This window comes from Hyla sarda, chromosome 7 (genome assembly GCF_029499605.1).
Source record: "Hyla sarda isolate aHylSar1 chromosome 7, aHylSar1.hap1, whole genome shotgun sequence".
In the NCBI taxonomy this organism is placed as follows: domain Eukaryota; kingdom Metazoa; phylum Chordata; class Amphibia; order Anura; family Hylidae; genus Hyla; species Hyla sarda.
This window is the reverse complement of record NC_079195.1, coordinates 46,412,430-46,427,561: the sequence shown is the minus strand read 5'-3', so window position 1 is coordinate 46,427,561 and position 15,132 is coordinate 46,412,430. Positions and strand designations below refer to the sequence as shown.

The 15,132-nt window shown below is 45.8% G+C and overlaps 1 pseudogene; it reads right to left on the bottom strand.

Moving 5' to 3' along the window:
• Positions 1–3,415: 3,415 nt before the first annotated feature.
• LOC130283123 (uncharacterized) lies at positions 3,416–14,758 on the bottom strand (annotated as a pseudogene).
• Positions 14,759–15,132: the final 374 nt, after the last annotated feature.

Sequence of the window (15,132 nt, the reverse complement as noted above, 5' to 3'; positions counted from 1 at the left end):
ATCTATGACCCAGAAAAGAAAGCAACCCTGTACTAGTGGTTCCCATTCCTTGCTTTACATTGACACCCAAGTGGTTACCATGTAATGCAATATAAAATGTTCCCCAAGAATGGGTTCATGTCAGCATTCCGTGTTGTTTGTGGCAGAGAAGGGGGTAAAGTATTTATTCCTGGTGCTCTAGTACAGTGGTCTCCAAATTTTGGGGCTCCATATGTTGCAGAACTACAACTCCCAGCATGCCCAGACAGCCAACGGCTGTCTGGGCATGCAGTGAGTTGAAGTTTTGCAATATCTGGAGGCTGAACTTCTTAACATATAACGTTCAGCTTCCTGCAACGTTTCTCTTGCAGGAAGCTGAATGTTATATGTTAAAAGCGGTATTCCAGTTTTTTTTAATTTGACTATGCTACAGCGGCTGTAAAGTTAGTGTAGTTCATAATATAGTGTCTGTACCTGAGCTTGATGGTGGTCTCACAATTCTTCTGTGATTTTTGCCCCAATGTTTATTTTTAACAGCATACAAAATGAGTGTTGTCTCAGGTTTTCCCAGGTTGCAGTGCGGCCTGAGACATTACATCACTAATTAGGTGATCAGAGGGAGCCTGTCTTTGCTTCAATGGGTGGAGCGATCGCTGAGTGGGAGGTAGATCATTCTGCAGTGAATTGCAGGTTTGCAACAGTTGAAGGGACCTGATTAGAAAACACTGGTCTATTGCAATAAAGGGAGCTCAGGTGTATTTTAATGGGTGGGGTGGATGTGGGAGGAAGAAAAATGATTTCACACTTACAAAACAAGGAATTATGGGACATGTAGTCTACAAAAAGATAGTCACAGTGTTATGGTTGATTCAGAACATAGCTGTTTAGCTCCAAGACAAGCACGGATCCTTCCTAAGCATATCCATTACTGTCTGGCAGGTAAGTACTAAAATTACCTAATAGAGGTCAACCACTTTAAACAGTTCAGCCTCCAGATGTTGCAAAACTTCAACTGTGGCCTCTGGAACATATATAGTATAAAAGGATGAATTTCAGCACCGTCTTCTATTAAAATGTCACATCATAAAATCCATTGTCTTTTAAAATATAGAAAAAACATGTGACATGAAGCATTCAGATTGAAGCGTTTCGGACTTACTTGTCCTTGTGCCTGCGGTCGCTCCACCAATTGAAGCAGGACAGGCTCCCTATCATCAGCTGACTAGTGATCTAATGTCTCGGCCCGCACTGCAACCTGGGAAAACCTGAGACGACACTCATTTTGTATGCTGTTAAAAATAATTGGGGCAAAAATCACACACAGGTACAGACTCTATATTATGCCCCTGTAGCATAGTCAAATAAAAAAAAATCCTAGAAAACCCCTTTAAGAAGCTGAATTTGCTCAGCATATCCCATTCAGCTTCCTGATGCAGAAGGTGCCAGCATTCATACTTTACAACAATGGTCTGAAAACTGCGGCCCTCCCAATTATGTGAACTCCCAGCATATCTGGATAGCCAGTCAGGCAGATGCCACATCGGCCCTGATTTACTATTGTAAACCAGACATCTTTTGTCAGGCTGTACGCCAGATTCTGGCACGTTGCGTCAGAAATTCTGTCTGCGCCAGACTTTGCACTAGAATTCGCCCGAGAATTAAAAAAAAACAAAAAAAAAACGACTAACTCTCCATTTTACTTAGAAAACACTAACAAAGGTTGAGGCTATCAGGAAAAGTGGGCGTGGTTACCGAAAAGGGGGCGTGTCCCCCGACATTTTCACAAACCCCCAACATATGTACTAAAGTTTCCACAGAAAATGTGATAGATTTGAGCTGAGGAAAACCAGACAGATTAGAGCATGTGTAAAAAAAAAAAAGCAAAATGTAGGGAAAAGTGCAGAATGCAGGGAAAAATTAAAGTAAAGTAAATACTGTGGAAAAAAATTGTAGGGAATTAAAACCCACAAAGAGAACTACACTCCACTCCACAGTAAATCAGGGCCATTGTCGTGACAGGAAGAATTTAGGCGCATTTTTGTTGGAGCCTCCATCATCTGTAGAGACAGGCTAGATTATACAAGAACACCAGAGGATGCACCCCAAAGCTGTCAGTTCTGATGATTTTGGATATGTATTTTGCTGCTAAAATCATCCTGCGCTAAGTGTCCTCATTTGATGCATTTTTCTCTCTGATTCCTGTCACGTCTTACAATGACTATAGAAACATTTACCCAACTTGAATTAGCAGCAGTCGGCTTGTTACTGGGATATTTTATTGTCCATTGTTGAGGAGCTTGAAATGTCCCTATTGTGTAGATGCTTTTGTTGGTTAGGTATTAGAGAAGACAGTTTGAGATGAGGCAGAACTTGGTTTACTTGTGTGGATTAACTTGCAAACATAGAAAAACACTTTAGCTAACTGTAACAGCAGCCATCTTGGTATAAGGAGAAAGAGAGAGAGAGAGAGAACCAACAAGTTTTACAGATATACACAACTGACAACCTTAGTGTACAGTGCCATCTACTGGTCAAGTGATGTTAATACACAATACTGTACAGTGGTCCCTCAACATACAATGGTAATCCGTTCCAAATGGACCATCGTTTGTTGAAACCATCGTATGTTGAGGGATCCGTGCAATGTAAAGTATAGGATAGTGGTCTACAACCTGTGGACCTCCAGATGTTGCAAAACTACAACACCCAGAATGCCCGGACAGCCAACGGCTGTCCGGGCATGCTGGGAGTTGTAGTTTTGCAACATCTGGAGGTCTGCAGATTGAAGACCACTGGTATTGGAGGTTATACTCACGTGTCCCCGCCGCTCCGGACCATCACCGCTCGTCACCGCTGCTCTGGATGTCGCCCTCCATCGCTGTTGCCGCGTACCCAAGGTGTCCCCAACGCTCTGGAAAGGCCTCTGCTTCCCCGGCATCCTCGCGCTCCGTCGCCGCCATCACGTCGTCCTATTGGATGACGGGACGGCGTGCGCAGCAACATGATGACGACGATGGAGAGCGCCGACGATGCAGGGGATCCCGAAGAGGACGCGCCGGAGCCCCGAGGACAGGTAAGTGATAGTCAGCGGACCACACGGGGCACCGTAAACAGCTATTCGGTGGCAGCTGAAGCAGTCTGCGCTGCCGGATAGCCGTTTATGCGATGGCCCCGACATTCAAAAGCATCGTATGTTGATGCTGCCTTCAACATGTGATGGCCTCTGTCGGGGCCATCGTAGGTCGGGGGGGGGTCACTGTATATGGTACATGGCGTTGTATTCCCAACCCCCTTCTCAACAGCATGTGCATAATGATACAACATTCGGTATTTTTTGTAGAAAGCAGTGACGTACCCTTGGCAAAGGTTTGGTGAGTGCGTCTGCAGTCATCAATGTTCTTGGTTCTTGGGTTAATCATCTCAGAGTGTGTAAGCTTTATGCATCCCTGATGGGTGTTGGTTGTGACATAATCAGTCCCTTGTCTAGTAGAAGTTGATGAATCCAGATGGCTTCTTTACTGCATGTGCTGCTGCTATATACTCCGCTTCAGTTGAAGAGAGTGTAACAGTCACTTGTTTCCGACTAGACCAGCTTATGGTTCCTTGTCCATATTGGAAGATTTAACCACTTGTAGATTTGTGATCAGTGGTGTCTCCAGCCCAATCGGCATCCACATATCCAATCAGTATTGGGATTGACGATGCTGGAAGTCGTAGCTTCATCCGATTTGTTCCCTTTAGGTACTGCATTACCCTCTTTACTGTGTTCCAGTCACGATGACACAGTGTTGTGACTTTCCAGCAAAGTATTCCCACTGCTACAGCGATGTCTGGTCTTGTCACGGTGGCGATGTATAGCAATTTTCCGATTTCTCTACGATAATAATCATTGTTGGATAACAAGTTTTCTGTTAAATTGCTTTTCGGATAATCTGGTTCCATTGATGTTTTCACTTCCTTTGCATCTTGCATGTGAAACTGTTCTAACATTTCTGTAATTTTCTAACTTTGGTTAAGAAGATAGCTTCCATCCTCTTCCCACTCTATTTAATTCCTAGGTAGTGAGTAATGTTCTCCAACTTGTTACGCCTAGCGCTCCGGGTCCCCGCTCCTCCCCGGAGCGCTCACGGCGTCTTTCTCCCTGCAGCTCCCCGGTCAGTCCCGCTGACCGGGAGCGCTGCTCTGTCATGGCCGTTGGGGATGCGATTCGCACAGCGGGACGCGCCCGCTCGCGAATCGCATCCCAGGTCACTTACCCGTTCCCGTCCCCTGCTGTCATGTGCTGGCGCGCGCGGCTCCGCTCTCTAGGGCGCGCGCGCGCCAGCTCCCTGAGACTTAAAGGGCCAGTGCACCAATGATTGGTGCCTGGCCCAATTAGCTTAATTGGCTCCCACCTGGTCCCTGACTATATCTAACCTCCTCCCTTGCACTTCCTTGCCGGATCTTGTTGCCCTTGTGCCTAGAGAAAGCGTTTTGTGTGTTTAAACCCTGTGTACCAGAACTTCTGCTATCTCCCCTGACTACGAACCTTGCCGCCTGCCCCCGACCTTCTGCTACGTCCGACTTTGCTTCTGCCTACTCCCTTGTACCTCGCCTATCTTCAGCAGCCAGAGAGGTGAGCCGTTGCTAGTGGATACGACCTGGTCACTACCGCCGCAGCAAGACCATCCCGCTTTGCGGCGGGCTCTGGTGAAAACCAGTAGTGTCTTAGAACCGGTCCACTAGCACGGTCCTCGCTATCCCTCTCTGGCACAGAGGATCCACCTCCTGCCAGCCGGCATCGTGACAGTAGATCCGGCCATGGATCCCGCTGAAGTTCCTCTGCCAGTTGTCGCTGACCTCCCTACGCTGGTCGCCCAGCAAGCTCGTCAGATCGCCCAGCAGTCGCAACAGATAGCGCAACAAGATCACCAGCTGTCGTACTTGACCACCATGACACAGCAACTCCAGTCACAACTACAGCAAGTACAGTCGCAGCTACAGCAGCAACAACCATCTCCTCCGCCAGCTCCAGCACCCCTTCCGCGGCGAGTGGCCGCTCCTAGCCTCCGCCTGTCCTTGCCGGACAAATTTAATGGGGACTCTAAGTTTTGCCGTGGCTTTCTTTCGCAATGTTCCTTGCACTTAGAGATGATGTCGGATCAGTTTCCTACTGAAAGGTCTAAGGTGGCTTTCGTAGTCAGCCTTCTGTCTGGAAAAGCCCTGTCATGGGCCACACCGCTCTGGGACCGCAATGACCCCGTCACTGCCTCTGTACACTCCTTCTTCTCGGAAATTCGAAGTGTCTTTGAGGAACCTGCCCGAGCCTCTTCTGCTGAGACTGCCCTGCTGAACCTGGTCCAGGGTAATTCCTCCGTTGGCGAGTACGCCATACAATTCCGTACTCTTGCTTCTGAACTATCCTGGAATAATGAGGCTCTCTGCGCGACCTTTAAAAAAGGCCTATCCAGCAACATTAAAGATGTTCTGGCCGCACGAGAGACTCCTGCTAACCTGCATGAACTCATTCATCTAGCCACTCGCATTGACATGCGTTTTTCTGAGAGGCATCAAGAGCTCCGCCAGGAAAAAGACTTAGATCTCTGGACACCTCTCCCACAGTCTCCACTGCAATCTGCGCCTAGGCCTCCCGCCGAGGAGGCCATGCAAGTGGATCGGTCTCGCCTGACCCTGGAAGAGAGGAATCGCCGTAAGGAAGAGAATCTTTGTCTGTACTGTGCCAGTACTGAACATTTTTTGGTGGATTGCCCAATCCGTCCTCCACGTCTGGGAAACGCACGCTCGCACTCAGCTCTCGTGGGTGTGGCGTCTCTTGATGCCAAGTCGGCTTCTCCACGTCTCACGGTACCTGTTCGGATTTCCACTTCAGCCAGCTCTCCCCTCTCAGCCGTGGCCTGCCTGGACTCTGGAGCTTCTGGGAATTTTATTCGGGAGTCCTTTGTGAATAAATTCCGCATTCCGGTGACCCGTCTTGTCAAGCCACTCCACATTTCCGCGGTCAACGGAGCCAGGTTGGATTGCACCGTGCGTTACCGCACGGAGCCCCTCCTAATGTGCATCGGACCTCATCACGAGGAGATTATATTTTTTGTCCTTCCTAATTGCTCTTCTGAAGTTCTCCTTGGACTACCCTGGCTTCAACACCATTCCCCAACCCTGGATTGGCCCACTGGGGAGATCAAGAGTTGGGGTCCCTCTTGTTCCAAGGACTGCCTTCAACCGGTTCCCAGTACTCCCTGCCGTGACCCTGTGGTTCCTCCTGTATCCGGTCCCCCTAAGGTCATTAAGGACTCTGCCTGCCACAGGAAATGCCCCTCCCCCCCTCCCAGTTCCATCAGGCAAGCTTCTGTGTCCCCTCATGGCCCTCGTCCTGGTGTCACACTGCCCCGTGCCAGGTCTCGCCCTCTGCCCTCTCTCCCCATTCCTACTCCTGCGGTTCTGCCTGCCGTTGAGGAATCCCTCCATCCTTTCCCGGTGTCCTCATCCCAGGGGAGGCAGTTACCCGATAAAGAGAAGGGGAGACCTAAGGGGGGGGGTACTGTTACGCCTAGCGCTCCGGGTCCCCGCTCCTCCCCGGAGCGCTCACGGCGTCTTTCTCCCTGCAGCTCCCCGGTCAGAGCGCTGCTCTGTCATGGCCGTTGGGGATGCGATTCGCACAGCGGGACGCGCCCGCTCGCGAATCGCATCCCAGGTCACTTACCCGTTCCCGTCCCCTGCTGTCATGTGCTGGCGCGCGCGGCTCCGCTCTCTAGGGCGCGCGCGCGCCAGCTCCCTGAGACTTAAAGGGCCAGTGCACCAATGATTGGTGCCTGGCCCAATTAGCTTAATTGGCTCCCACCTGGTCCCTGACTATATCTAACCTCCTCCCTTGCACTTCCTTGCCGGATCTTGTTGCCCTTGTGCCTAGAGAAAGCGTTTTGTGTGTTTAAACCCTGTGTACCAGAACTTCTGCTATCTCCCCTGACTACGAACCTTGCCGCCTGCCCCCGACCTTCTGCTACGTCCGACTTTGCTTCTGCCTACTCCCTTGTACCTCGCCTATCTTCAGCAGCCAGAGAGGTGAGCCGTTGCTAGTGGATACGACCTGGTCACTACCGCCGCAGCAAGACCATCCCGCTTTGCGGCGGGCTCTGGTGAAAACCAGTAGTGTCTTAGAACCGGTCCACTAGCACGGTCCTCGCTATCCCTCTCTGGCACAGAGGATCCACCTCCTGCCAGCCGGCATCGTGACACAACTCTTTCATTTCAAAATTTTGTTTCAGTTTGTGAACTATTTGGTCATAATCCTCTTCTTGTTCAAAACACGCCAAGATGTAATCAATGTAAATTAGGATGTATGTCCATTTGTTGTCTTGATTCTTTGAGTACATGCATGGATCTGCTTTACTTCCTTCTTTTGTGAGTATTTTGTTAACCTTTTCATTCCACATTCTCGCCGCTTACTTGAGTCCATAGATGCTCTTTTGCAATTTGCATACAAGGTTCTTTTCCTTCTCAAATCCTGGTGGCTGTTCCATGTATAGATCCTCCTTGATATCTCCATATAGAAAAGCAGTTTTGATGTCTAGGTGCTTCACTTGCATTCCATTTCCGGCAGCAACGTTAAGGAGGGTTCTTATAGCGGTATGTTTCACAACTGAAACAAATGTTTCATCATAATCTTCTCCAAATTTCTGGGAGTATCCCTTGGCAACTAATCTTGCTTTGTATCTATAGGTGTTTCCTTCTGCATCATATTTCACTTTAAGGGTGCGTTCACACGCTCTCTGTTTTTGCGGGTTTTCCGCAGCGTATTTGAAAGGGGCGGGCTCTTCTCTGCTGTCCATAGCAGATTGTCCGCGGCAAAATTTACGCTGCGGAAAATCCGCCGCAGTCCCTACTGACTTCAATGGGGCTTGCGTGGATTTTCCGCAGCATAAATTCTGCCGCGGACAATCTGCTATGGACAGCCGAGAAGAGCCCGCCCCTTTCTAATACGCTGCGGAAAACCCGCAAAAACAGAGAGCGTGTGAACGCACCCTAAAAGTCCATTTGCTTCCGATAGTTTTGCGGCCAGGAGGAAGTTCTGTTAGTGACCAAGTTTTATTCTCTTGAAGTGATTTTATTTCTTCTTCAGCTGCTTTTCTCCACTGATTTGCTTCAGTGTATGACTTAGCAGCGTATGATAACCTACGGGGTGGTATCCCTTTTGTCATCCAAGACGATCTTCTGATTTCTTGTTGTTCCCTAGGTTCAACTGGCTTATTGCTTGTAAGTTCCACTTCTTGTTATGTTTCGCAGGGGTCAGCGTCTCTTGCTAATTCAGTGCGCAAATCCTCTCCACATTTTACAAGAATTGTATTATCTGGTGCTTCGCTTTCATCAAAATGAACACTGCAGCTTACTGTGACCTTGTTGGTCTTTGGACAAAGGATTCTATATCCTTTACTCTGCTCACTGTAACCCACTAGGATACCTTCTATGGCTTTGTTCTCCAACTTGGAGCGTTTCTCACTTGGAATGTAGGCATATGCTTTACAGCCAAACACTCTGATGTGTTGGGTTTTATTCCATTCCACATTTCATGTTATTGTGTACCTAGAATAGTCATCAATGAAAGTCCAGTGAATATATCTTCCCACCGGGTGTGGTGGTTTTCAGTGGTCCACACACACCACTGTGTATCAGCTCCAAGAGTTTAGTGGTTTTTCTCTGACTGGTCTGTGGAAGAGAGGTTCAGGTTGTCATATACCATGGCAAAATATATCCATGTTGCAGGGTGATTGTTGTCATTTGTGATATATGTCCTGTAAAATGTCCATTTGTATGTACATCTTGTAAATTCAATTACCCTTACCTGTGAGTTTAGCATTTCAACAATAATTAATTATCTCTTTATCAGGGCACCATGGAGCCTACATGTCTATCCAGCCTGGGTATAGGTGTGACTAATCCTAGCAGGGGGTTCATTAACACAGCTGCTCTATGACAGGAAAGGTAACACCATTTTAGCCAGCAAGGCACCAGCCTGGGTGTCAATAGATGAAAGAGATGTATGAAGTTGACCCAATTGGAAAATCCTATCTTTTTCAATATTAAATATGGGGGTCAGGGAAGTGCATCCCTGGTCCTATTATATATGGTTGGATTCTCCATCATATTACCTTTAAAATGAGTCCTCCCATGACCCTTGTGTATTGATCCCTGCCCGAACTGTATGCACTGGGTAAATCATACACAATAAGGGGGTCATATCAGGTACCGCTAGAAAGAGGATTTGATGGAGAACCCAAATATAAGAAAATGATATGGGTGCCTGGCCCATGATAGAAGATAGAGGACATTTCCTATTCTTTGGGCATAGAGGTATCACAACTATCAATCTCTCCTCCTTGTCCCACCCAGGGGCTGAACCTAGAGGGATCACATGTCCATAGCAGGGTATAAAGCTACAGACCTGGGGGGGACTAGGTGCGCTTGCATGGGGGACAAGATCTAATTTTGGATGCCAGACGCCATTTCCTACCAGACCCCATGGAATAGAAGTCTGTAACTTTCTGTAAGTAAGGATTCTATGTTTTTCCCATTTATTTTATTTTCTGTATGGTGAAACTTTGTCTTGTTAACATCTATTTTTACATGTACTGTGAATATTTTTCTTTCATAATAAATCATTCACTTATTAAGTCCCGCCTTATGTCTGGTAAAACGGACGTACATTGTCCTGGAAGAGATTGAAGTTTTGGTCTTAAATTTACTTACTTGTTCGGCTGCATTATAGATTTGGAATAATCTTTTTCCTGTTTTTATATACTACTGGGGATAGTAGATTATATTTGGGAATTGTAGCATATCCAGATTGGATTGATAGCTTCCTGTCAGCTTGAAATTGACAGGTGGTGGCAGCGATACCTTTAATTGGGTGGCGTAAGAGGGATTTTTAATCATTATTTTCGGTCTAGTGTAGACAAATAGTGATCTTATAGATAACCCTACCACCCGCACGTCTCGGTTCGTGACACAGGTGGCCTTTGCTTTAATGCAGCATGTGCACTTGCTCAGCGTGCGGCAGGGCAATATTTCCATATCTTCTGATAGACCTCTCTTTGCAAGGTCCTTTATAGCTTTTGGGTTTCGATGCCCTAATCTTCTATGCCATAGGTGGATGCACTTGTCATGTGGGTTATGAGTTGCCACTTTAGCCTTCTCATTTTCAGTGACGATTTTGTACAGATATTCATTTTCTTTCCATTTTGAATTGTGCATTCATTACCTCTGAGCAGGACATTGAGTCCATTGTTTGCAAGGGTTTTAACTGATAGGAGGCTTCCTTCTAGGCTTGGAACATATAGAACATTCTTTAAAAGGATGCCTTGCTTGCCCCCTGATGGTGTTTTACAGTTCAGAAACTCCTGACCATTGCCTTCTAGACATGTGCAATTCGTTTTGGACGTAATTCGTTTTTGGCCGAATTGTTCATATTTCGTGCATTCGGATTGATCCGAATGTACGAAATATTTACATCCGAATGAATCCGAATTCGTAACAAAACGAATTGTACATGCCTACGAAATTGTGAAAAACGAATTTCATTTTTGTTAAAACAAAATTTGTTTTAATTTTGAAGCAAGGGACCATTTAATAAAGTGTGTGTATTTAATTTTTCTTTCTCTATATTTAAATTTTTTAGGTATTGATACTACTCCCAGCATGGAACAGACTGTTCCATGCTGGGAGTGGTAGTACCTGTACTAATAGACATATCGCCCTGGGTATCAGTCTGACACCCGATGCGGTCGTCCATAATATAGCAGAGATGTGGAGCGGCTCTATACAGCGCTCGCATCTCTGCACTATACTCTGGCCAGTGATGTGAATAGAACATCACTCATTCATATTTTCCTGCTTCCTACGGGTCTCGCCATGAGGCTGAGAGGGTCTAGAGCTGAGGTACTTTAGTGCCTTGGGGAGTGGTGACCTCGAGGTGCCGAAACTCACTGGGAAGATGGACTCACTGAGTTGAAGCAAGGGCACCACTCTGCACCTTTGTGGCACTCACCTCTTGATTCCCGGCCTTCTGGCTAGGATCAGAGAAATTTTTATAGATCCGGCCGGATGTCCGGCAATATATATGCACACATTCACTTTTTGTCTCACTGTGTCACTTTTTGCATGTTGTGTGTCCACAGGATTTGTCAGGATGCGGTAGCCCCTTCTGGGTGTCCCTCCTGGTGGTCTAGGGGAGGTGTGTGTGGCCATTAGGTTCCGCACCTCCCTGCAAACACCCTGGGTACTCCTGCTCTGGCAGGGTACCTACCGTTATGGGCTATGTGAGCAGATACCTTGGCTAACGCCTAGGGGGATGCAGGGAACATTTGTGGTCCCTTAGTAGCTTCGGCGAAAAAGGACATCGAACCTGGAACCTCGCAGGTACCTTTTGGTCCGGAGGCGAAGGGTAAGGTTTGTTGGGGGGCCTCTCTCCTATCGGAGAAGGGCTTGTGATAGACCGCATCCTCTGTGTACGTTTTTTTTGTGTAACACGTTTGCACTTTTTCTTGCACCTTGGGTGATTCGAGAGCACGTTCCTCGGCTCTTGGATTAAAAAAAATATTTTCCGCCCAGAGCTGTGATTGGCCGGATGGTTGCAGCCAATCACAGCTCTGAGGGAAATATGGATGAGTGAGTGGCCAGCCGGAGTATAGTGCAGGAGAAAGCCTCTCTATCTCTGCAATAGACAGGATGATCACATTGGGTGTCAGTAGGGATACCCGCTGCGATCTGTTCTTACCTGCAGGTACTACTACTCCCAACATGCTGGGAGCTGTAGTACCTGCATTAATAGACAGATCACAGCGAGTGTAACTTCTGACACCTGTTGCGATCTGTCTATCAATGCAGGTACTACAGCTCCCAGCATGGAGCAGGGTGTGCTCCATGTTGGGAGTGGTAGTACCTGCAGTTAAGGAAAGATCACAGTGGATGTCACCCCTGAGACCCGCTGTGATCCTCCTGTATAATGTATAGATGCGACCGGAGCTCTTCTATGGTCCCCTTCACTGACGTATATATACACATATTCTTATATCCCACACAGAGTTGTGATTGCCTGGAACCATCTGGCCAATCACAGCTCTCCGCGGGAAATATGAATAGGTGTATATATACGTCACTGCAGGGGACCATAGAAGAGCGGCCGCATCTATACATTATACAGAAAGATCGCAACGAACCCCGGCGATCTGTCAATTAGTACAGGTACTACTACTCCCATCATGGAACAGTGTGTTCCATGCTGGGAGTAGTAATACTACCAAAAAAAAATGTAAAAAATAAAGAAAAAAAGTGAAAAACACACACACACTACATTTTTATTATTCTCTGCTACATTTTTAGTGCCCTGCCCGCCCACATAAATTGATCCCTGTTTAAAAATGTATTTAAAAAATTGTTATAAAAAAGATAAATTTCGTTAGATACAATTTTTTCCTTCACTACTGAATCTTTTTTATTTTCGTTTTTTAATGGTACCCAACGAAATTTTATTAAAAAAGGAATCTCCATCTCCAATAACCATAAAAACGAATAACGAAATCGTCCGAAAACTAAAATAAAACTAACGACATGTATAACGAATAGATCCGAAACAACGAATTAATCCGAAAGCCGAACAGTTTCCGAATAGAACTGAAAAAATATATACGATTACATCCGAAAACAGAATAAAACAAATTACTGTATCCCGAAGGTTTAGCAGAACCAAAAAAATGTTTTATCCGGAAAAAAAAACGAAACGAAACAAAATTTGTAATACTTTGTAAAACAATATTTGTAATGTAATACTTTTCCCATTTGCTCGGAAGACTTTGTCTTTTGCACTAAAATCTATTTCTGTAAAGAATGTCTCATCACTTGTCATGTGATTTGTTGCCCCTGAATCAATGTATCATCATTGTGAGGTACTATTTTGAGTCACTTTAAAAGTACCGCTCCATCATGCACTTTCTTTTTCTTTCATGACTGCTTTAGCTCTTTCTCTTGTGGGTGGCTCCTGTCTTCGCTGCTCAGCTTTCCAGATTGAACAGTTCTTTTTCAGGTGACCGGCCTTTTTGCAGCGAAATTGCCTGCATGCAATTTTAAAGCTGCCTCTGATCTCTCATTCTCTTCACTATGCAGATTTTCCTTTCTTCTGCTGTATTCATCAATTCATTTTCCCTTAACATATTTTAGCGTCAGTTCAGCTTCCCATCTAGTTTCTAGAGCATTTATAAGGGCACTGTATGTTTCTGGAAGGCTGCATAGCAGTAATGCTACTACAGTGGTCCCTCAAGTTACAATATTAATTGGTTCTAGGATGACCATTGTATGTTGAAACCATTGTATGTTGAGACCATAACTCTATGGGAACCTGGTAATTGGTTCTAAAGGCACCAAAATGTCATCCAAAAATAGGAAAAAAGTGAGAAAAATAAGTAGATAACTAATATAGATAGAGCAAATCCTTACATATAAAAGGAAGAAAGATCTGCTGGGAGCTGTAAATCACTGTCTATGTCAGTGTTTCCCATCCAGGGAGCCTCCAGCTGTTGCAAAACTACAACTCCCAAGCCTCCAGCTGTTGCAAAACTACAACTCCCAGCATGCCCAGACAGCCAAAGGCTGGGGCCACCCTGCCTGGGAAACACTGTAATGGAATCGCCCTCACCTGGTGTCCAAAGGAACAGCTAACCCTGGTACAGGTAAGGAGTACAGAACATGTAATACCTCCCTGTACTGTAGGGGGCGCTACCAGACACCAGTCAGTGCATACACTTCAGCAATACAGGGGTTTTACCAGCGAATGCCCATTCTGATTGGTCGGTTCTTCCAGCCATTGACAGGTATCACAGATCTGGACTGTCTGTGTAGCATTGTATGTTGAGTCTGGTTTCAACTTACGATGGTCCAGAAAAGAACATTGTATGTTGAAACTATTGTATGTTGAGGCCATTGTAAGTTGAGGGATCACTGTATATGATTGTCTTTCATTTTCTAGCCTATTGCGCCTAGCTGGTCCACAGTCTCTAGCATAGCCTTTATGGGGGACATTTATCAATGTTTGCTTATGTATTCCTTTTTTTAGTTATTTTTTTCTTAAAATTTATTTTGCTTTTGTGCTACTAATTTATCAACTGGTTTCAGCCTGTTGATACATTTCTTTCACGTAAGCAATTTTTTTTTTTTTTTTTGCTTTGGTAGTGGCTTTTTCTGCTCCATGTCTGAGTTGGAGTAAATTTAGTAGTTTTTTTTTCATGCAATGCGACTTTTTTACGAATTTTGCACTTGATAAATCTCTGACCACTGAAAGTCAAAAATCACTTTTTGCTTTGGTAAGCAAGTTTCTTTTTAATTTTTAATTTTTTTTGCTTAGGGCACTGCACAATAAAAAAGTCACACAAAAAATAGAGTAGTCGCACATTTGACTTTTTTGTGACAATTTTAAGCAAACAAAAACTACTAAAGGCTTTGATAAATGTCCCCCTATATGTTCACCCATTTCTTGTCCTTTTCCCAGCCTCAACTTATACAGTTTGTGTAGCAGATATAGTTTACTGTTTAGGTTTGCACGTTCATGAAGTTTTTGTAATGCAGTCCACATACCTTTAGCTGTGTTTTCTTTCCTTATATGAATGAGTTGATCATCCTCCACTAACAGGCTTATGACTGCTCTTGTTTGCCTGTTTTTCCTGTCCCATTCTTCCAGGTTGTCATTGGGTCTGTGTGTATCTAGCACCTGCCACAAGTCATCTTTGGATAACAGCATTTCAAGCTTAAAGGGGTACTCCACTGCCTCAGTGTTCTGAACATTTTGTTCTGAACACTGGGTGCGGGCTGTGGGGGTCGTGAAGTCATGGCCAGGCCCTCGTGACGTCACGCCCCCTCAATGCAAGTCTATGGGAGGGGGCGTGGCAGCCACCACGCCACCTCCCATAGACTTGCATTGAGGGGGTGTGGTGTGACATCTCGAAGGGCCTGGCTGTGACGTCACGACCCCCACAGCCAGCATTCGGAACAAAATGTTCCAAATGCTGGGGCAGTGCAGTACCCCTTTAAACTTCCATAACTGTCAGTTGGTATTGTTCAGCTTTGATATTGTAAACTTCATATTGGAAGCCCTTGCCATCTTTCAGTGAATTG